Source organism: Trichosurus vulpecula, chromosome 3 (assembly GCF_011100635.1).
Source record: "Trichosurus vulpecula isolate mTriVul1 chromosome 3, mTriVul1.pri, whole genome shotgun sequence".
Taxonomy (NCBI): Eukaryota; Metazoa; Chordata; class Mammalia; order Diprotodontia; family Phalangeridae; genus Trichosurus; species Trichosurus vulpecula.
Window position 1 is genome coordinate 105,086,646 of NC_050575.1, and position 24,898 is coordinate 105,111,543.

The following is a 24,898-nucleotide window of genomic DNA, read 5'->3' on the forward strand; positions in this document are numbered from 1 at the left end:
TATGTTGGTTGTGACCCCATACTTTGTGCATTTTTCTATTAAAATCTGGGAATATAAGTTTGGCTGCAATCTGCTTTTATGGATTTTGTGTCTTGTGAACTTTCTGGAGGTCTCTACTGAGATTATAATTCTAGCTACACTCTCTATGATATGCAACTTGGTAGATATATAGAGATAACTGTCTCTCCCTCCCAAAACCCATTCCCTTTTCTATTTAAATCTTTTTTGATTAGATTTGTGAGACTCCCAACACATACATTTTTCCCAGCCCTTGTAAGATGTTCTCCATCCCCACCCAGGTGATGCAGCACATTTTATTTTTTCATTGTTCTTTCCAAAAATCAAAGGAATATGCAACATTTCAGCAAATAGGGCATTCTGATATTCTCTGTACTAGAGGAACAGTATGGAATGTTTATCCTTTTAGCAGGCTAAGGTTTGAAAAGGCTCAAGCTCAGAGGGGCCTAGATACCATCCAAATTAACTTTTTATATGATGTTAAACTTAGGGATTTCTGTAGGCACTTGATTTTAGATGAAATAAGATTTATGTAAATCATTATTCTTCATTATTGGCCAGTTATTACTGGGGATTTTTAAATCAGACTTGTAGAAATAGAGAGTTAGAAATTGATTGTGAAGCAGCATAAGAAAAAAGGTAACAGAGAAAAAAAAGTCTCAGACACCGGGGGATCATGAGCCCATCAATAGAGAGCAGCAAGGTATCTTGGAGACCATCTAGTTTAACCCTTTAATTTTACAGATTAGGAAACTGAATACCAGGGATGTTAAATAATTTATCTAACATAATACCAACGATAAGCATTGGGGTGGAATTTAAACCCAAGTTCTCTGACTCCAGAGCTAGCATTCTTTATACTATAGTAGGCTGAACTCAAATCCACAGCCCTAGCTGAAGAGAAACCCTCAGGGTCTCAGAGGTCACTCACATTGCAGTCAAGTGGCCAGATTTAATGCTGGGTGGGGGAGAGGGAATGATCGTCCAAACCAATTGACTTCATATATCATAATCCCTTGGCATTTGTGGAGACGGTGGGGCCTCAGGCACGACCGCACAAGAAAGGTTCAGTCTCAAGCTTGTGAGTTAGGGGTCCCAAAGAAGTCCCAGTAATATGCGTGCTGTTCATTACAGTGTCTTTCCTTAGTTCACTATCTTCTGCAAAGCTACAAATGGAAATTTTTCATGAAAATTTCATGTCTATACTATGATTACCAACCCTGATCATGCAACACCCTTCTTTACCTTCCCTTTCCCCTTCCCTACTATTCTCTTCACTTTTTTGGTCTAGTAGTTCCTTCATTCATGCATTAAACGAGTGTTTATTGACAACCTACTAAGTACAAGTACACTCTTTCAACAGAATTTTATTATATCTCTTTTTGGTGCATAATACTGTGCTCTGTATTTTGGAGACTAGATGCCTCCGTAAGAAGACTATAAGCTCCCTGAGGGCCAAGAGAATAAGATCCAGCCACACAAAACAGTTCAATAATGAGGCAAGGCAGAATATAGTAAGTGCTAATGAAAACATTACCATAAATGTTACAGGAGGCCAGAGGTGGGAGAAATTGGTATGAGCTGAAGAAATCAGGGAAGGCTTTGCAGAAGAAGAATTTGGGTTAGGTCTGAAAGGACAGCTGGGATTTTGACAGGCTAAGGGAAAAGAGGAGATCACTAAGGGAAATGGAGGATTCTTTTTAATGCTCACCCCCTGTAACCTCCTACTGAAATTACTTCTTATATATTCTTCATTTACTTAGCTATCTCTAGCTATGTGTTGTATCAGCTCAGTAGAATGGAAGCTCCAATGGGTCAAGGAACTGCTTTGTAAACACATTTCCTAGCACAGTGCCTTGTATGTGTCTTTGTTTAGTCATTTTCAGTCGTGTCTGATTCTTCAGGGCCCCATTTGAGAAAGATACTGGAGCAGTTTGCCATTTCCTTCTCCAGCTCATTTGCCAGATGAGGAAATGGAGGCAAATAGGGTTAAGTGACTTGCCTAGGGTCACACAGCTGGTAAGAGTCTGAGGTCAGATTTGAACTCAGGTCTTTCTGACTCTAGGCCCAGCACTCTATCTGCTATGCCACCTAGCTGCCTTGAGTTTAGTATATGTTACTGAATTGATATCCCTGGGCAGAAGTTACTCTTGAAGCCTATAAAGGAAAGGATACAGGGTACTACTGACCAGTGGCATGGCCATGCTAACTAGTCCAGTTCAGACCTCATTTCTTCTCCCCTGGACTAGTACAACTATGCCTTAACTGATGGCTCCACTACTGCCCTCTCCCTCTGTGATCTTGACTAGATATGCTGACCAAACAACCTTCCTCTAGTAATAAAACTTCTAATAATAAAACAACAAAAGAGACAACTTGGAGCTTTCTTTTGACATGGTTTCCTCCCTTCAACCTTGTAAGTGGATATGCCCGTTGTTTCCCTCATGCTCAACAAATTCATTTTGTTCCCCAAACCAATAAAATTGAAAAATTCCCTGTTCTCACCTCCCATTTCTCTCAGGTCTCTTGCCCTTTTGATGAGGACTTAAAGTGAGGCCTAGATGAAGAGACCATGAAATTAAGCCAGCTAGCATATCAATCAGCAAGCACTGTGGGCCCAGCATTATGCTAAGTCCTAGAGATACGATGACAAAAATGAAAAAGTCTGTATCCTCCAGGAGTTTACATTCTTCTGGACGGAATAGGGAACATAAGCAAACACATGAATATAAGATCATTTAAGGAGGAAGATGGTATATGAATGTGATGGAATATTATTGCACAGGAAGAAATGACAAAAGGATGGCTTCAGAGAAAACTGGGAAGAGTTCAGTGAAGTGACAAAAAGTGAAATAAGTAGGACCTGGAGAGCAGTGGATATGATGACCACAACACTGTAAAGAAAACACAGCCTCGAAAAGTACCCTGACCAATGCAATGACTGATTTGTGATTTCAAAAGCCTAATGATGAAGTATACTCTACACCTCTTGGCAGAGAGGGGATAGACTACTGGTACAAAACGGGTCAGGCATTTTCAGATCCAGAAAAAAAAGACTCTGCCTTGTCTCCTTCCCAGTAGAGCTGTTGGGAAGATCCAGTGAGACAGTGGATGGAAAAATACTACACTAAGTGTAAAGTACCGCTGGGCCTTGAGGAGGTCAATCTTGTCACTGTTAAGATTGGGGGATGGGGGAGGGCAGAGTATAGGTGCGTGGTATGTTATTCACTTTTCATTTTCAAAGAGGACCAATAACATTATGGGGTGATGTCATGACTCGCACGTGAATTGGATTTAAGTGAGGCAGAGTTGCACAAAGTCATCAGCCTCCCTCTCTCTTTCAGAGTCATGGAAGTCTAGTGGCAAGACTAAAGTCAGGACAACCTGTGATGATGACCTTGAAATCTTTGATGTCTGACCAAGCTCTAAGCACTCCACAGCACCTGCTTTAGATGCCTTCATGGCCATTGGAACAAATTGTTCTCATGCACCCATTCTGGGAGAAGTCTTCACACGCTTGGGGTAGATGTCTCCCTAACTCACTGACAGATGTGAGGTATATTGGTTACCCTGAATCTGGTTTAGCTGTCTACCAAAATGGTTTACTGGGGCATGGCCACTGCACATGCTACAGCTTCTTGGAGCCACAAGTTGGGGTTGGGTGAAGGTGGCCACCAAAGGTGGATGAGCAGCCCTGAGAAGGGCTCAGCTAGTCCTCCCTGAACACCCCACACACTTGGGTATGTGTTATAGTGAGAAGAGCAATAGAGGAAGAGTCAGAGGATCTCGTTTCAAATCCCAGTCCTTGTGACCTTGGGCTTTAATTTCCGTGACGGTAAAATGAAGGGGTTGGACTAAATGGTTTTGAAGTTATAGTCCAACTCTAAATCTATAATCCACTTCTGTTTAAGAATTGTGTTTGACTCATTCCATTCTCTCTTCTACACTAACTTTTCTTTCCTCCCCCAGCTTTTCCCCAAGAAATGCACTCACACTTCCACTTCTCTCACTAGTGACTATTACAGCTCCCCTCCCTCATGCAGCAGGTCCAACACCCCTATACCAAACCATTATGACAGCCAGGATGATGTTAGCTCTGAAGAAGATTGTTGGAGGAGGTAGCATCAACTTTCCCAGGAGAGAATCAGAAAACATATTCCCACAACAGATTGGCTCCCTGAGAGGCCACTCCTGAAACTCATTTGCAAACTGTAATTGACCATGCCTATGCAAAAACTGAAATTGGAAAATCAAGCTCAGAACCGCATATGCTCCATTAGATGGTTAAATTGCAGGGACAATTGGGCTCCTGTTTTCTAGCTCTCAGCACTTGTGCTGAAGAGGTGGAATTCTCTGTGGAATTCTGTGGAATTCTCCTACCAGGCTGGGGCAGCAGCCTACAGACTTTGTTCTCTACATTCTATTGCCTGGGTTCTTGGCATCTATTGATTCCATTTCAGAAAAGTCTCTGCTCAGAGGAGAGCCTCATATCCCCAACAGTCCCCGCACTGGGTTATCAAATCAAGAAAGGTTAGATTAGAAAAGCTACTTCTCACCAACAGGTTCAGAATGTTTCCTTTCCAAGGTGTCCGTCTAGTCTTTAAAAAACAGCTATTGTCAAGCTGCTGTCCAATCATGGGGTCCTGAAGTCCATCTTGTTCCCAAGGAAACTGCCTTCCAATGACGCCTTCATTTCTTTTCCTGCTTCTTTTGTTCCCTAGCTTCTGACAAAGAGGGCCTTGGATGCCTAATGTGGCCATTTGACTCCAGGCTGCTCAAAAGAAGACATATTACAGTAAATTTTAATTCTTCAGGATTCTGCCCCCTCCCAGAACAATTTAAGTCAACTTAACCAGTATTTATTAAGCACCTACCATATGTAGAAGCCTGGGCATGGCACTGGAAATGCAAAGATAGATTTGGTACATGAAGATTCTGATCTTACTCACAATCTATGGGAATCTATGGGAAGTTACACATATAACTATGATATAAGGGAGAAAGAGACAAAAGGCAAGGGAAAGATCTGGGCAGAGAAGACTGCATGGTATAGAGGGAAACATGCTGAAGCTAGGGTCAGATGGCCTAAATTGAAGTTACTATCTTTGCTATTTCACAACTTTATGATCTTAGGCAAATTACATAGGCTCTCTGGGTCTCAATTTCTTTTTCCTTCCTTCCTTCCTTTCTTTCTCTCTTTCTCTCTCTCATTTCTTCCTTCCTTTCTTTTTTCTTCCTTGATTACTTTCTTTTCTTCTTCCTTTCTTTCTTGAGGCAGTTGTGGTATGACCCAAGGTCATACAGCTAGTAAGTATCTGAGGCTTGATTTGAATTCAGGTCTTCAGGACCTTCAGGACCTCTATCTACTCTATCCACTACACCACCTACCTGCCCCTGGGTTTCAGATTCTTACTCTATGACATGAAGTGGGGATGTACTAGACAGCCTTTGAGCTTCCTTCTTGCTCTAAATCTTGAGGGATAAGAGATTAATTTCTAGGTGGAGAAAGGAGGAATTAGGAAAGGCTTCATGGAGGAGGAAGCAGGTGGGTCTGTGAGGCTGAATTGGGACTTGAAGGAAGGTAGTGCTTTGAACAGACAGGAAAGAAGGTGAAGGTGAAGATGATGAGGGTAGTCATCCAAGTCACCACAACTAAGCCCCTTGAGGTACATGAGGGAAATTACCTCGGAGCTTTAACAATCTGTCTCTCTGAGTCCTACTAAAGTTAAAACCATCTAGTGCAACTCACTTATTTTATAGGTGAGGAAGTAAGGCCCAGAAAGAAGGGATGTGCTCAGGATTATAGTCATGACAAAGATAGGTCTAGAAACTGGGTCTTCAGACTACCAGGCCACTATCCTTTCCAGTGAATTGTCCCTATAATATCCAACTCATTGGTGTCTCAAAAGACTGGATTATCAACTAAACAAAAACTTGTACTTATCCAAAGTTCAGAAAATCACAGAATCAGAGATCCTGGAATTAAAAGATTCCTTAAACGTCATAGGATCATAGCATCATAGTTTTAGAGCTAGAAGTGACCTTCGAGGCCACTGAATCCAATCCTCTCATTTTATTGTTGAGAAAACTGAGGCAGAGGGAAGTTACAGGGTCACACAGCTAATACGTGTCTGAGGCAGGATTTGAATCTAGGTCTTCCTGATTCCAAGTTCAATGTCTGTATCTACTGCTCAGTGCTGTCTTCTAGTCCAACCTTTAATCCTACATATTTATGACATTAACATGTGAGAGAGATAGTAGAGGTGGTATGATACAATGAAAAGAGCACTGGTTCTAGAGTCAAAAGATCCAGTTTCAAATCCTGCCTCTGAAGCTTGGTAGCTGGATAACTTTGGGCAAATCACTTCATCTGCCTGGGCCTCAGTTTTCTTATCTGTAAAATGGTGAAGTTGGTATTGGTGGTTGTGGTGGTGATAGTGGTGGTGATGGTGGCAGCAGTAGTGGTAGTACTAGTACTAGTAGTAGTAATAGTAGTAGTAGTAACAGTGGTAGTAGTAGTAAGAGTAATAGTAGTAGTAAGAGTAGTAGTAATAGTAGTAGTAGTAATAGTAGTAGCAGTAGTAGTAGTAGTAATAGTAGCAATAGTAGTAGTAGTAAGGGTAGTAGTAAGAGTAGTAGTAATAGTAGTAGTAGTAATAGTAGTAGCAGTAGTAGTAGTAGTAATTGCCAGCATTTACATAGCATTTTAATATTTGTGAAGTGCTTTACAAATATTACCTCACTCATCCTCACACCTGGGAGGCAGGTGCTATTATCATCCCCATTTTCCAGATGAGGAAACTGAAGCAGGTAGAGATGAAGAGGCTTAGCAAAGGTCACCATCTAGTGAATGGCTAAGGACAAATTTGCACTCAGGTCCTCCTAATTCTCATCTCTGATGTCCCTTCCAGCTCTGAATACAATCCTTTATTTTTAGTCCAGATCCATGATTTCATCAGTGTAGTTACCTCTCAGTTGGCAAACTCCTACCAAAGCAGATCAGCGATTAAATCTTAATGAGTCTCCTGGGGCACTGAGTGGTTAAATGACTTATTCAGGGTCACACAAGCAATACAAGTCAGAGGGAGGACTGGAACCTCAGTTGTCATGTCTCAGAGGCTAGAGCTCCATCTACTATATAATGCTTCTTCTCTCATATAGGACGTGTGAGAAGGAGCACAATATATATGTTTGTTACTAATAGTAATAGTAAACCTAATGTTGGTACAAGTTGTAGATTTTGTAAAGAATTTAGTAACTGAGTTGAAATTCATGGTAACCCTTGGAGCCAGATAAATGAACAGATTAAGTATCAGTTTTTCAATCTGTAAAATAGGGATGTTAGTCCTGAATTAGGAATCAAACGGCTTTCCCATGGCCACAGGACTATTTAACAAACTTCTTTGTTTTATATGTTCATTTAGATTCTTTGACTTCATAGTATTGAACAGAGCCATAATTAGGAACTTTTGTGCCCTGAATACAAACTGCACCTGAGGCAAATTTGCCCTCAGTGTGTGGGAAGGTGAAGATATGGAACACCATCCTGTGGGAGATAAGGAAGGGCCCGCCATCTGGTAGCTTCCTCTTTAAACTAATTATTCTTGCTAACTATGTGTTGAGCTCTGTAGTTTCTATGCTGCCAAAGGACTAAAGATGCTATCGGCATCCTCTAAATTTGGTGCCCTGGGGCAAAGCCGAGTTACCCTACCCTAGTTATAATTCTGTCCTTGTGCTAAGTTAGGGCATCAGAAAACAGTATTAGGACCACATGATCTCAGTCTGTTCCCCCATCCTCCCGAAATATGTCCACTGAGCTATAATTTATTATTTGTTATTAATAACAATAGTTGGCATGTCCACAGTAGCTAACAATAATGAGAAGCCTCTCTGACTCCCTCTCATATTGGAGGTAGCCCTTTTGGTGTCTTTTGCAAAATAGTGAACACCACCTTGAACCACAATGTCAGTTGGCAGCATTTATGCAGGAACCCATGTGATAAATTTCTGCCTGTGATTAGTTCCAGGGAAAGTATTGTTTCTACAAACAAATTTGTCTGCTCCCCTTTGTCAGATAATGAGAACAACACAAGCCTCCATGTTTCTCTGCCTCAGCAGCTAGAAAACTTTGAGCCAATTTTGTTGCCCAAGTGCGGTGATGTGTGATGGACTCAAACCTGGTCTCTAGCAGCAATGTCTCTCCTGCTCTTCTCCCAGGCTTTCTTTGCTTTGTTTTATGTCTCAATGTCTCACTGCTCCTCTGCACTTTGTGTTAATCTGTAAAGCCCCATGAGTCCTTTGGGGAATGAGCGGGTATAAATCTGGAAGCTATAAAATACCAAGAAATCTTTGCCTCTCTGCTGGTCATCTTGTTTCAGAGGCCATTGGCCCTCAGCCCTTGAGGACACTGATGCCAGGAATGTTTTGATGAGGCTACCATTGAAATTATTTTTCAGTTCATAAACCATTTATTCAGCACTTAGGCTGTTCCTGGCCCTAGGCTAAGCGCTTGGGAAGATATAAAAGATAAATCAGACAGCCTCTGTCCTCAAGCAGATAACAATTTCATTATTATAATAACAATAATAGTGAATATTATTAACAATCACAATAACTAGCTTGTTAATACTATATAATAGCAACTGTTTGTTATTACTTTGTTTTGCAAGACCTTGCCCTGGATTACTCCCTCCCACCATCTGACTCCTCTGCTCCTCCCGACATCCTGCTAACTACAGTTAGAGGAGGTCATGCAACAGAATTAACTAGATCCCCTACACATTTGTTATCTAATCTCATATGGGCCTTCACTGCATCTAATTAATCCTTTTACTCTTCCCTAATTGACTCCCTATCCTACTCCCCACAGCAGCTATGTCAAACTTTTCCTCCTCTCAAACATCCCACATCACCCTTCCCCCTACTCTTCAGGCTAAGGACCTGAACTCACACATTTCTGAGAAAACAGAGACCGTTCACCATGAGCTCTCTCTTTTTCTCTCCTCAGTATCTCACAACCCCTTGACAACATCCCCCTTGATCTTCACCTTTATTCCAGTCTCTGATAATGACATGGCTCTTCTCACTAAGTCTCAACCCTTTTACATGGACCCTTGATCCCACCCCCTCCTATCTACTCTTACGGATTGTCTTTAGAATCATCCCCACCCCTTCTAACTTTCAATGTCCCTATGTTGACTGATTCATTTTCCCTGCTGCCTACAAATATTCTGAGGTCTCCTCATCTTTAAAAATCCCTTGTTTGATCCTACCGTCCTCTCAAACTATTACCCTACATCACTCCTTTCTTTTGCAGGCAAACTCATAGAGAAAGCTGTCTACACTAGTTGACTCCACTCTCTCTCCTGTCATTGGCTTCTGATCTTATCATTCATTTAAAACTTCTCCTTCCAAAGTGACTGGTGATCTCCAAAATGGCCAAATTGACGGCCTTTTCTCAATCCTCATCCTTCCTGACCACTCTGAAACATATCGATTTCTTGACTGCCCCACCCTCTGTCCTCTTGGAAATTCTCTTTCTGCACTTTAATGACAATGCTCTCTCTTGGTTTACCTCTTACCTGTCTGACCATTCCTTCTCAACCTCCTTTACTGGATTATCATCCATATTAAACCCCCTAACTGTATTTGTACTGTTCTGAGACCTCTTTTCTGCCTAGACTCTTTCCCTTGGTGAGCTCATTAGCTCCCACAGGTTTAATTATCATCTCTATGCAGAAGACTTCCAGATGTATATATGCAGTCCTAGTTCTCCCCAAGGTCCTGTCTTACATTATCCACTGTCTATTAGACATTTAAAACTGAATATCGCTTTTCACACAAATAAAGACAGATCTAAACTATTGAGAAATATTACTTGTTCATGTGTAGGTCGAACCAATATAATAAAAATGACAATTCTACCTAAGTTAATTTATTTATTCAGTGCCATACCAATCAAACTACCAAATAATTATTTTAGAGAGCTAGAAAAAAATTTTAAAATTCATCTTGATGAACAAAAAGTCAAGAAAAGGCAAGCAATGAAAAAATATATGAAGGAAGGCAGCCTAGCAGTTCTAGATTTCAAACTATATTACACAGTCATAATCATCAAAACAATCTAGTAGGGCCTAAGAAATAGAGTAGTAGGTCTGTGGAATACATTAGGTACAAAATACACAGTAATAAATGACCATAGTAATTTAGTATGTAATAAACCAAAAGATCCAAGCTTTGGGGGTAAGAACTCACCATTTAACAAAAACTGCTGGGAAAAGTAGAAAGTAGTTTGGAAGAAACTAGGCATATACCAGCCTCGCATACCATATAACAAGATGAGGTAAAAATTCGTAAATGACTTAGACATTAAGAGTAGTATCATAAGCAAACTAAGGGAGCATGGAAAATGTACCTGTCAGATCTATGGATAAAGGAAGTGTTTATGACCAAGCAAGAAATATAGAGGATCACAGAAAGTAAAGTAGATAATTTTGATTACATTAAATTTAAAAGATTTTTCACAAACAAAACTAATGCTATCAGCCTTAGAAGGAAGACAGGAAACTTGGGAAAATTTTATGGCAAGTTTCTCTGAGAAAAAACCTCATTTCTCAAATATATAGGGAACTGAACCAAATTTATAAAAATAAGAGCTATTCCTCAGTTGATAGTCAAAAGATATGAACGCACAGTTTTTAGAAAGAAATCAAAGCTATCAATAGTCACATGAAAATGCTCGAAATCACTATTGCTTAGAGAAATCCAAATTAAAACAAATCTGAGATACCACCTCATACCTATCAGATTGACTAGCATAACAGAAAAAGGGAAATGGCAAATGCTGCAGGGGATATGGAAAAAACTGGGATACTAATGTATACTAATTGTGGAGTTCTAGGCTGGTCTGACCATTCTGGAGAACAGTTTGGAACTATATACAAAGGGCTATAAAACTGTGTATACCCTCTGACCCAGTAATATCACTACAAGATCTGTATCCCAAAGAGATCAAAGAAAAGGGGAAAGGACCTATATGTACAAAAATATTTATAGCAGCTCTTTTTGTGGTGGCAAAGAATTGAAAATTGAGGGGATGCCTATCAATTGGGAGATGGTTGAACAAGTTGTGGCATAAAACCACGAGGGAAAACTATTGTATTATAGGAAATGAAAGCAGGATGGTTTCAGAAAAACCTGAGATGACTCACATGAACTGATGCTAAGTGAAGTGAGCAGAACTAGGAGAACATTGTACAGAGTAACAGCAACATTGTCAGGATGATCAACTGTGAAAGACTTAGCTATTCTGATCAAAACAACTATCCAAGAGAATTCCAAAGGACCCGTGATAAAAAATGCTCACCTCCAGAAACAGAATTGATGAGTGTAGACTGAAGCACACTTTTTTTTAACTTTATTTTTTCTTGTTGTATGTGTGTGTTTTCTTTTGCAACATGGCTAATATGTACATATGTTTTGCATGAGTTCACATGTATAATCAATATATCGTTTGCCTTCTCAAGGGAGGAGAGGGACAGGAATAAGGGACAGAATTTGAAACTCAATTTTTTAAAATAAATGATTAAAATGTATATGAAATTAGCAAATATTTAAATAAATAAATAAAAATATTTTAAAAAATTAAAACTGGATATCCTATAAACATCTCAAATTCAACATATCCAAAACATAGCTTAAGGTGCTTTCCTCCTCCAAACCCATACCATCTTCCTAACTTCTCTATTTTTATTGAGGCACTATTCTATTCTATTGAGGGTGGCCTCCCAGTTGCCTCAGTTTGCAAACTTGAAGTCAAGATCATCTCCTCATTCTCTCTCATTCCTCATAGCTTGCTAATCAGTTGCCAAGTCTTGACTCTACCTCCATAGTATTTCTTGCTTCACTCCTCTTCTTTCCACTCACATAGACATTAACTTTTTTTGAACCCTCATAATTTCTAACCTGGACAATTGCAATATTCTTCTAATTAGTCTCCCTGACTCAAGTGTCTCCCATCCTCTATAGAACTGCCAAAGTGCTTTTTTCCTAAAGCACAGATCTGGCCATGCCACTACCCTACTCAATAAACTACAGGTATTTTACCTATAGAGTCAAATACAAATCCCTCTGTTTGGCATTTAAAGTCTTTCACAAGCTGGTTCCAACCTCCTTTTTCAGGCTTATTATAGATTACTTCCCCTTATATACTTTATGGTCCAACCTTCTTGAGGTTTCTTATGTATGACATAACATGCTCTGTCTCCATGCCTTTGAACAGACTATTTGTCTCCCATGCCTAGAATGGATTCTTTCCTCTGCTCTGCCTCTTAGGATTCTTTGTTTCTTTCAAAACCCAACTTTAATATTGTGTTCTACATGAAGCCTTTCCTGATCTTCCCAACTCCTTGTGTCTGCCACCAAAAAATTCTCTTATGTTTATCTTAGACATATTTTTGTATGTATTTATGCATTTATGTATATACATATATGCATATACATATATATGTACCTTTTGTCTCCTCCAACAGAGTGTAAGCTCCCTGAAGGCAGGGACTATTTCAGTTTTGTCACAATTATTGTCACTTTACAGTTTGGAAACTGAGGCTGAGTTTAAATGACCCATATTGGAACCAATTGGAACCAAAATTCAAAGATGTTGACAATAAGAGTGTATAAATTTAGAGATGGAAGATCCCTTCAAGGTCATCTAGTCCAACTATCTCATTTATAAATTAGGAAACTGAATCCCTGAGAGGTTAAATTACTTACTTGAGGTCACGCAGTGAACAACAGAGTCAGGATTTAGAAGCAGATCTGACTCCAAATCCAAGTTTTCTGACTAATGATACTCGTTCAGCTACATCATACTCAACCACACACACACACACACACACACACACACACAAATATAATACAAAATAGCTCTTTGTACCTCTCTTCACACACTTACTATTTTTCTATTTTAGATCTAATGAAGGCGTAACAGCAAGCAAAGTGGGATTTTTTGCTGTTTTTTTGTTCTTTTTTTCTTAATGTAACACATTAAGTGCTTCATGGAATGTTAATGGAACGGAATGTTAATGGAATAGGACCTGCTTTGAGCCCTGGCCCAGCTCAAAGCTGTGGTATATTCTGAGTCATGTGGAGCCCAGTGTGGGAGGGGTTTGCCAAAAAGGGAAAAAGAGCGGGAAGTGAGAGCAAGGCAGAGCTGAGAGAGAGAAGATAGCATGAGTGGGCAAAGGGAGGAATTTTCCTGGGGGAACTTGCTTATGGGGAGGCCTAACAGAAAGAATGTTTGGGATGTTGGCACTCCCTCTGTTGACCTGTGTTAATCTCTCAGACAGAAGCCCTGTCTGTTGATTTGTGTTAATCTCTCAGACAGAAGCCCTGTCTGTTGATCTGTGTTAATTTCTCAGTCAGAAGCCCTGTCTGTTGGTCTTTATGAGCAAATTGGGCTGAAGGAGGTGACTCACCCTTGGGAAGGAGGCCTAAGTCCCCTTTAAGAGCTGTTAAAATGAATTGAGATGGTGATGCTGGTAATGTGTGCAAATATTGTTGTAGTCCTGTTAAGCTTTGTTTTCCCAGAAACAGAAGCTGTGGGCAGGAGCCCTGGAGCCTGCTGTAGAGCAGGAAGAGCTTGGAGTGGAGCAGTCCCTGTGAGCTGAGACCTGGAGCAGGAGTGGAGAACTGCCTATGTGTGAATCTAGGTGAGAGTCAGAAGTGGTCAGCCCACAGAGGAAGAGCCATGGGACTTGGAAGTCAACCTGGAGTCAAGATGAAAGAGGACTTTGCTTGGACACTTGGTATTGATTAAGGAGATTGTTCTTACTGTGACCCAGGGGTGGACGGTGTGGTATTTTCTGCTACCCCTTAAGGATGTGTCCTGCTAGGCAAGACCCTAGCCTGGGACCCCCTGCTGTGTAAACAAGTATTTTGGGGAATGCTACTGAATGCAATGATATATGCTATGCACCATATGACATACTGAGCATTATGATACATATATACACACACACACACACACACATATATATCTATATATGTATTAGATGATATGTTTTGCTTAAGGATGTTGTACTGAATGCTATGCTTTGCTTTATTGAATAATGCTTAGTTTATTGCTGAATAGAGAGTTCATTATACTATGTGGTTAGACCCTTGAAATTATTCAGAGCAGCAGTCCTCAGGCATGCTGCCATGATTGGCATTACAGACGAAAAACTCATTTCTGATGGGATTGGATGTAGGAGGGAAGAATCAGAAGAGACTTCATGGAGGAAATGGAATCTATCTTAGATTTTAAAGGATGAGTAGAATCTTATCCTTGAACCTGAATGCTGTTCACAATTGTCTACCAGACAGGTGTAGAATGGAGATCACCTGAGTATGAAAATGGAATGTTTCCTCCCCAGGAAAAGAAGGACTAACTGCTTCACATAGCTCTTATTTATCCCTGAAGACCTGAGGGAGAGAATATGAATGGCACTCCAAGTCAATATTACCAGGAGCTTTGGAAACAGACATTCATCCAATAAGACTTAGTAGAGCAGAGTGTAGCACATGATCACACACACACACATGCACATGGAGCAGGCACTCTAATCTCAAATTCCTACTCTCTTTCCTAATGTGGGAAGCTCACTGTAGTATTTCTAGTCATCGCCATATACATAGTCATGACATACATGAAGAGTAAATATTCTCGGGCAGAATTGACAGAGATTTCATATTGACTTTGCTCTATACAAAAACCAGATTTCTAAAAACTGGGTAAATTGATTTTCTTTTCTCAAAAAAAATCATATTTTCCCATTGATTCACATGCTTATTTCAGGAACATTTTATCTTTTTTTTTTCTGAAAAGCTGTCAGTAACAGGTGATGCTTTCACTATTTGACAGAGAGATTCTGAGCAAGGCATAGCTAACTGTGAGTCAAAAAATGCCAACAAAAACCTTTCAATACTCTTGAAAAGCTTAGTATTTTAAAGCAGGGGCTCTTAACCTGGGATCCATGAACTTGTTGTTTTTAAAATTCTGATAAATATATTTCAACGTAAGTGGTTTCTTTTGTAACTCTTTTCATTTTATTTTATGCACTTAATTTCATTATTCTAAATAGGCTTCTACAGATCATCTAATGGAATCATGATACCCAAAAGGTTAAGAATCTCTGCTTTAAAGGAACCTTTGTATAAAATGAGGACTCCTTTGGTAGCTCTCTTGTTGACCTAGTTTTTCAAAGAAGACCACACCAACATACTATAGGACACAACTGTTACCTCCTCCTCCTCCCCAGATTACAAGTAGAGGTAGTCCTTTGGGCAGCTGCCTAGGCAGCACCAAAACATCAGGATGAAAAGTGAAAAATAGAGTCAACATTAGGATGTCTGGTCTGTACCACTCCATTATTTGGAAAGCTGGAGTGCTTAGATTTGTGGAGACAAACATCAAGATGGTTGATTAAAGGTTTCCCTTTTCATCAATAGGCTTTGGCCTTTAACAGCATGCAAGACAACTCCTCTGTGCTTCAGCCTCCTCCACATCAGTTTATCAGAGTTTCCCACTGATATCTTCTTCCCTCCCCTCTCCTGTCAGAAAATCCTTAGCTCCATTTTAATTGGCATTTTCTATGATTTCTTAAATATTAGTAAATCCTACACCTGCCTTTACATAGCCCTCTTTATAGACATAAAATAAACCCTAATTAGACATCATAAGGATAATGATTTCATTAAGACATAGCTAATAGATTACGACGTGTACAAGGCAGGGTGCTGTAAGACAGTCAAACACTTTATCACCTTAGGGTAATTGGAGTTGCAGGATTACAGTAACAGAGCAGCAAAAGGTAATTTCCAATTTGGCCAAAGCTACCCAGGTTCCTTCAGGCCTCCAATTATCATATTTCTTCTCCAAATCAGATCTTCCTGATGCTCTAAAGTGGCTGGGAGCGTGTAGCTATTACAGCCAATCCTAAGCCCCACACTGAAAGCTGGAGTTCTAATTTTCTCTTTTCACAGGCCCATCTGTCAGATATTTACGGCAGAGCTAGGCCCACTCTTGAATGCAAGTGATAAATAGGCAAAAACAGCTTAGAGAGAGAAAAGGCAAGTAAACCCTGGGAGTTGATGAAATGCCCGAGAATCAATCCTCCAGTCATGTTCTGGGTTCGAGAAATAAAGGAAACCCAAGGAAATAAGGAAAAGGTCAAGTTGAACTTGACCTCTCCTGTCCAGGAGCCTGAGTATCAGCAGGAAGCAATTTCCCCAGAGGTGTAGGGCTGTGGGAGTCCCAAACCTTTGGTTTTCTGACCTTGGCCTTTCTTGCAACAGGCTGTCTGTGCCCTAGAAATGCCCCTCTCCTCTCTAATACCTTTACCTTGTTCCTTCTCTGTCCTCTATTCCTTCCCCCATACCTAGATTGTTCCCAGCAGTGTCCTTTCTTCTTCCTAATTAATTGATTCCTTCCCCAACTGTATCAAATGTGGGAAACAAATCAAAGAGCCTTCTAGAGACCTCACATCTTCCTATAAAATTCTTGATCCTCATTTTTCTTTTTGCAGTGCCTTTGTTATAGGCTACTGATCCAGGGATACCAGACCGGGGGGGAGGAGCTTCGAAGTACTGGTGAAACCTGGACACCGGTTCTGGAGGGCATCTCTCAGTGGATCTCCCTTCTCCTCCGGCTATGACAAAAAGATCTTGATAACCAAGGGCCAGCCCCTGCGTGTCCTCTTTTCTGGATGCATCGTTGTCTCACCAGATGACTGTGATCTGAATATGTCCTGGTTTCTTCTTCCCTTATTCCCCATCCATGGCTTTGGATGTCTCCTACTAAGCCACAAACTTTCCTTTGTGTGCTAAAATGCACCAGTACTTAGGACCCATCCCAGTATATTGGTGAATGAGTTTGTGCAAGCTAGCCCACTTTGCCGGTTATATCGACTGAGGCAGCTAGGAGGCATAGTAGATAGAACAGTAGGCCTGAAGTCAGGAAGACCTGAGTTCAGATTCAGCCTCAGACACTTAATAGTGTATGACCCCAAGCAAGTCAATTAAACTCTGTCTGTTCCAGTTTCCTCAGGGTTGTTGTGAGGATCGAATGAGGTAATATTTATGAAGTGTTTAGCACATTTGTAAAATGCAGGCACACAGCAAGCCCTTAATAAATGCTTATTTCCTTACTTCCTACGGCTGGCCCAGACCATGCTTCACCTTCATATCCTGTCATGCTATCCAGATATTTGCCCAGGCTATCTTACCATCTGCCTGGTGTGTTCTACTCTTTTGTAAACTCTTGCTCTGGGCATGGTAATCAAATAAACAACTTCTGGAAAGCACATATCAGTTGGCTACCATATATATTAACCTACAATCTCTGTGACTCCCTAGACCAAAACTCCCTTCCCTGGCTATCACTGCCCTATATGTGTTGTCTTCCCCCATTAGAATGTAAGCTCCTGAGGCAGAGCCAAGATGGGGAGTAGAGGCAGGAAGTCACCTGAGCTCTCCCCCAAACCCCACTAAATATCTTTAAATAATGACTCTAAACAAATCTACAGTGGCAGAACCTGCAAAAAGAGGAAGTGAAAAAATATTCTAGCCCTAGATGACTTAGAAGGTTGGCAGGAAAGGTCTGTTGCACCAGGGAGAGAGAGGAATGCAGACCAGGACAGGCTGGGCCAGTAAACCAGGAACAGGTCTCAGGGTGACAGAATCAGTGGGAGCAATGGTGGTTTCCAGACCTCTTAGACCACAGATCCCAAAGACAACTAAGAAGGTCAGCAGGAAGGGTCTGTGCACCTGGGTGAGAATAGAGCAGTCCAGTACAGGCCATAGCAACACAGCCCCAGCAAACCAGGAACAAGCCTTGGGGTGACTGAATCAGTGGGAGCAGTGGTGGTTTCCAGACCTCTTAGCCTACAGATGGTAAGGAGATCAGACAATAGGTCAAAAGAAGATTTAGAGCGGTCCCTTTGCTGGCATGAGGGGCAGGACTCTTTTGTATTGCCTATACTTGGATCTGGGTCTAAGTTATGGGTCTTAGTCCCTGTGTGAGGAGAAACACTAGCACAGCAGACCTTGGGGCTACAGGTGAGTATGGACCTGGTCACAGTTCCAGAGTTGAAAAGAGTGTTTGTGGCTGCTCACAAACCAGTGCACCAGCCAGGGGATCCCTAGATCACACCACCTTGGAAGAGCCAAAAGCTTACAAGTCTACAGAATTATCTCTGAAAACAGGTGCACAAGAAACTTGAAGCTTGGGGCAGTCCCCAGATCTCCCAGATCAAGGAGCTTGAGAATCAGAGCCCTACTTTAACGTAGAGTTAAAAGTCAAGAAATAGGCTGGAAAAATGAGCAAACAACAGAAAAAAAATTCCAGCCATAGAAAGTTACTATGGTGACAAGGAAGATCAAAATACTTAGAAGAAGACAACAAAGTGAAAATTCCTGCATCCAAAGCCTCAGAAAATATGAATTGGTCTCAGGCTGTGGAAGAGCTCAAAAAGGACTCTAAAAATGAAATAAGAGAGGCAGAGGAAAATTAGGAAGAGAAATGAGAGTGATACAAGAAAATCATGAAAAAGCATGGGTAAAGGAGGCACAAAAAATACTGAAGGAAAGAATACCTTAAAAAACAGCAGAGGCCAAATGGTAAAAAAGGCACAAAAATCCAATGAAAAGAAGAATGCCTTGAAAAGCAGAACTGGCCAAATAGAAAAACTCACTGAAAAAGAGCTCCATAAAAAGCAGAATTGGCCAAATGGAAAAGGAGATACAAAACTTCACTGAAGGAAATAATCCCTTAAAAGTTAGAATTAGGCAAGTGGAAGCTAATGACTATATGAGACATCAAGAAACAATCAAAGAAAATCAAAAGAATGAAAAAACAGAAAAAATATGAAATATCTCATTGGAAAAACAACTGACCTGGAAAACAGATCCAGAAGAGATAATTTAAGAATTATTGGACTACCTGAAAGTCATGATTTAAAAAGAGCCTAGACATCATCTTTCAAGAAATTATCAAGGAAAACTGCCATGACATTCTAGAACTAGAGGGTAAAATAAAAATTGAAAGAATCTACCAATCCCCTCCTGAAAGAGATCCCAAAATGAAAACTCCCAGGAATATTAGAGTCAAATTCCAAATCTCCCAGATCAAGGAGAAAATACTGTAAGGAGCCAAAAAGAAACAATTCAAATATCATGGAGCCACAGTCAGGAGAATACAAGATTTAGCAGCTACTACATTAAAGAGTCTGAGGACTTGGAATATAATATTCTGGATGGCAAAAGAGGTAGGATTACAACCAAGAATCACCTACCTGGTAAAACTGAGCATATTCCTTAAGGGGGAAAAATGGAAATTGAATGAAACAGAGGAATTTCAAGCATTCCTGATGAAAAGATGAGTGCTGAATAGAAAATTTGACTTTCAAATAAAAGATGCAAAAGAAGCATAAAAAGTGAAACAGGAAGGAAAAATCAAAAGATATTTGATAAGGTTAAATTGTTTATATGCCTACATGAAAAATAATATTTATAACTCCTAAAAACTTTCTCAGGGCAGTTAGAAGGAGTAAATATAAAAAGCAGGTATGAGAGTTGAATGTGATGGTATGATTAAAAAATAAAATTAAGGGATGAAAAAGAAGAATGCACTAGGAGAAGGGGAAATGGAGAGGTAGAACAGGATAAATTATCTGATATAAAAGAGGCCTGCAAGAGACTTTATAGTGGAGGGAAAAATGAGGGAAGTGGAAAGGGCAGCACATGAACCTTACTTTCATCAGAATTGGCTCAAAGAATGAATAATATACATACTCAGTTGGGTATAGAAATCTATCTTACCCTATAGGAAAGTAGGAAGGGAAAAGGATAAAAGAAGGGGGGAAGCTGGTAGAAGGGAGGGCAGTTTGGGGGAGGTAAAAGTCAGAAGCAAAACACTTTTGAGAATGGACAGGCTAAAAGGAGAGAGAGGAGGATAAACAGGGAAAATAGGATGGAGAGAAATATATACCTGGTAATCATTACTGTGAAAAAAAATTTACAGTGAATTTCTCTGATAATAACTTCATTTCTCAGACATGTAGAAAACTGAATCAAATTTCTAGAAACAAGAGCCATTCCTCAACTGATAAATGGTCAAAGGATATGAACAGGCAGCTTTCAGATGAAGTAATCAAGCTATCTATAAGTCATATTAAAAAATGCTCTAAATAACTATTGATGAGAGAAATGCAAATTAAAACAACCCTGGGTTACTACTTCACACCTGTCAAATTGGCTAATAAGACAGAAAAAGAAGGTGACAAATGCTGGAGGGGATATGGGAAAATTAAAACACTAACGTACTATTGTTGAAGTATACTGATTTGACCATTCTGGACAGCAATTTGGAACTATTCCCAAAGGGCTATAAAACCATAATACCCTTTGACCAAGCAATATCACTACTAGTTCTGTATCCCAAAGAGATAAAAAACAAAAAGGAAAAGGACCTATGGGTACAAAAATATTTATAGCAGCTCTTTTAGTGGTGACAAAGAACTGGAAATTGAGGGGATGTCCATCAATTGGGAAATGTCTGAACAAGTTGTATATGATTGTAATGGAACACTATTGTGCTATAAGAAATGACAAGCAGGATGCTCTCAGAAAAACATGGAAAGACTTACAAGAATTGATGCAAAGTGAAATGAGCAGAACCAGGAGAACATTGTACACAATAACAGCAATATTGTATGCTGATTTACTATGAATAGCTCAGCCATTCTCAGCAATACAATACTGTAGGATTTATGATGAAAGGTGCTGTCGCTCTCCAGGGAAAGAACTCGTAAAGCATGAATGCCAATCACAGATTTCTTTTCTTTACTTTCTTGGGGGCTTTTTGTCTGTTTTCTTTCACAGAATGACTTACATGGAAATGTTTTGTATGACTACACATGTACAACTATGTCAGATTACGTGCCTTCTCAGTGGGGGAAAGGGAAGGGAGGGAGAGAATCTGGAACTCAAAATTTGAAAAAAAAAGTTTAAATTGTTATTACGTGTACTTGAGAAAAATAAAATGTTCAATAAGATTTTTTTTAAAAAGAATGTAAGCTCCTTGAAGGCAGAGTCAGTCTCTTTTTTGTATTTGTATACACAGTATTTAGCACAGTACTTGGCGTATAGTAAGCAATTAATCCATGCTTTGTCATTCATTCATTATTTATAAAAAGAGTCTAAAACTGTGCATTAAAATTCTTCCGTAAAGTCCTCTTTAAGTCCCTGCAATAGGCTTGAACAGAGGGTCAAAACACTTTTCCAAAGGTGACTGGTGAAATGCCCTAAGCCCTTACCTTGTACTAGGGACCACACTCCATTTCAGTGTGCTCAATTTTAGCGGCCTAATCATTACTAAATATTGTTTGATATTCCACATCCCCCCAAAAAATAATTAGGCAGCAACTGTGCAAAACAGAGAAATACGACAGTCCGGTAGAAGGCTATGCACCGAGAAAGAGAGGCTGATGACTTTGCACAGATCTGCCTCACTTAAATCCAATTCACATTGTGATGTCACTGGTCCTTTTGAAAATAAAGGATGAACAACAATCCACAGACATAGTCAATTGTATAGTTGTGTTATAGGATAAGTGCATTAAGGAGGTGTGAGCTGAGTGTTTTGTGAGTTTGTCAAAAGGGGAAGATCATTACGAAGATAGTAGGCTTGTTGGTTGGCTGATCCTATGACCTGGGGGGGCTCCCTCCTTTTATGATTTTTTCCTCTAATGCTTTCATTTTACTTACCATATTTCTCCATGTATAAGACGCACACTTTTCCGAAAAATTTGGGGTCTAAAAACTGGGTGCGTCTTATACAGTGGTTATAGATTTTTTTACTTGCATTTCCTGCTTTTTCCTGCTTGCTGTCTTTACGCTCATTATTTCGCATGTGTTACCGGTATATTAGATTACGTTTTGCCACTTTCTGTCCAGAAGTGGCTCAGAAAAGATTTTCGTACAGTGCTGAATTCAAGTTAAAAGTGATCCAGTTCACAAAAGTGAATGGAAATCGTGCTGCTGAACATAAGTTTGGTCTTCCTCCAACTGAGAAAACCATCAGAGACTGGCTACAGGAAGAAGAACCCCTACTGAAAATACCACGGCAGAAGAAGGCCATAAGAAGCAAGTCAGCAAAATGGCCTGATTTAGAGAGGGAATTGAAGATATGGATTGAAGAGCAAAGGGCAGTTGGATTCCTGTGTCCACAAAGATGGTTCAGCATGAGGCAAGAAGAATTGCTGATGAAAAAGAAGTTACTGATTTCAAAGGAGGGCACAATTGGTGTTTCAGGTTCATGAAACAGAATGGACAAAGCATGTGTACATGCCCAAAAGATGCCTGAAAGCTATGAGCAGAAGGTCCTTGAATTTCATCTTATTATTGTATGAATGCTATGATGAATAAAACTTGAGTTCAATAACTTTATGTAATACTTTTTTTTTTCAAATTTTGGGCCCCAAAATTAAGGTGAGTCTTATATATGGGGAAATACGGTAGCTTCCTAATGGTAAGGACTGTCATCTTTAAATTTTGTATCTCTCCCGCTACCTAACTCAAAGCTGAGCACATAGTAGGTCCTTAATACTTACTGAATTGAATTAGCAAGCAATGCATAGTCATAGAATGTTTTAGAGTAGGGGGCTGGAGTAAGCAGAACTGTGTAGCAAAAAGATCACTCTGCTGGTATTGATGATATTGGCAAAGAGACCAGGCAGGATTGGTACTAGATGACCGTAACTATAGTTCAGGTGTGAAAGAGTTCAGTGAATGGGACAGGCACCAGAGTAGGCATCAAGAGACCTGGGCTCCACTCCTGATTTTTGCAGGCTCCTTTTAAAAGATCCTTTCCAGCCTTAGCTCATTTTATAAAAGCTAGCTCTTCTCAGAAAGCAACATCTGCTCAACTGGAGTAAACATCTGGCTAAATTCCTTCTTTAGGAAACATTATAAGGTCTTCACTAATTCTGAGTTATGTTCTCTACAGGATTTTTCCTGAGTGCTCTCTGAAGTTGTGTGCTGGTAAATGTTTAACGACCGGCTCTTCCATAGTTTAAAGTTTATTTGCATTATTAACATTTTCTCCATCACTTTCTTAAGTCTAGAAAATCAACAAAACAATAAATCATGCCCTGATTTGTAACAACAACCAACTTCTGAGGTTTAAATCCTCAGCTGAAAGTTTAACAACGGGCTACCAATAAGAGATAGCTCCAGCACACCCCCCTGTCTGCCTCCATAAAAACAAGAGAGGGAGGGAAGAATCAGGGGAGGGGAAGTTGAACAGACAGGTTACTCACCCCTGCAAACCACTTGGGAACATAGGATCATAGATTTACAGCTGAAAGGGATGTTAGCAGTCACTCAGTCCCTCTCTTTTATAGCTAAGCAAACTTAGACCTGGGGAGATTAAATGATTTGTCCAAGTCGTTTTTTACCACAAAGGTGGTAAGGACCAAAGGAGGGATTGAAACCACATCCTCTGACCCCAGAGCCAATGCTCTTTTTTCTATACTATGTTGGACTGAATCTCCATGCTCATCCTAGCCTACTACTTGGGCCAGAGTGGCTCAGGGTCAATTCATTCATATAGTCACCTGACCCAGGGAGTTTCTGTCTACACACCACAGGTTTGAAAAATGTGCTTGAATGGTAATCACTAAAACAATCTGGTAATGTCTAAGAAATAGAGCAGTAGATTAGTAGAATTGATTAGGTTCATAATACACAGAAGTAAATGACGGTAAGTAACCTAGTGTTTGATAAACCCAAAGATCCAAGCTTTTGGGAAAAGAACTCACTGTTTGACAAAAATTGCTGGGAAAACTGGGAGGCAATTTGGAAGAAACTAAGTATAGACCAACATCTCACACTGTATACTAAGATTAGGTCAAAATGGGTACATGACTTAGACATAAAGGATGGTATAATAAGCAAATTAGAGGAGCATGAAAATTTACCTGTTGGATCTATGGATAAGAAAAGAATTTATGACCAAACAAGAGAGAGCATTGTGGAATATAAAATGGATAATTTTGATTACATTAAATTTAAAAAGTTTTACACAAACAAAAAAATTGCAGCCAAGATTAGAAGGAAAGTAGGAAACTGGGTGGGGGGATATTTACAGCAAGTTTTTCTGACAAAGGTCTCATTTCTCAAAAATATTGAGAACTGAGTCAAATCCATAAGAATGATTCATTCCCCAATTGATAAATGGTCAAAGTATATGAACACACAGTTGTCAGACAAAGAAATCAAAGCTAGCTATAGTCATGTGGAAAAAAAATGCTCTAAATTACTATTGATTAGAGAAATACAAATTGAAACAACTCTGAGGTGCTACCCCACATCTGTCAGATTGGTTAATATGACTGAAAAGAAAAATGACAAACGTTGGAGTGGATGTGGAAATACCGGTACAACAATGCACTGCTGGTAAAGTTGTGAGCTGATCCAACCCTTCTGGAGAGCACTTCAGAACCATTCCCAAAGGGCAATCAAACTTTATACACCCTTTGACCCAGCAATACTGCTACTAAGTCTGTGTCCCAAAGAATCAAAGGAAAAAGAAAAGAATTTATACCTACCAAGATACTTATTACAGCTCTTTTTCTGGTGATAAAGAATTGGAAATGGAGGGGGCATGCCCATTAACTGAGAATGGTGGAACAAACTGTGATATATGATTGTGATGGAATGTACTATAATAAATGACAAGCAGGATACTTTCAGAGAAACTTGGAAAGATTTATAAGAACCGATACAAAACGAAGTAAGCAGAATGAGGAGAACATTATACACAGTAACAGCAATGTTGTAT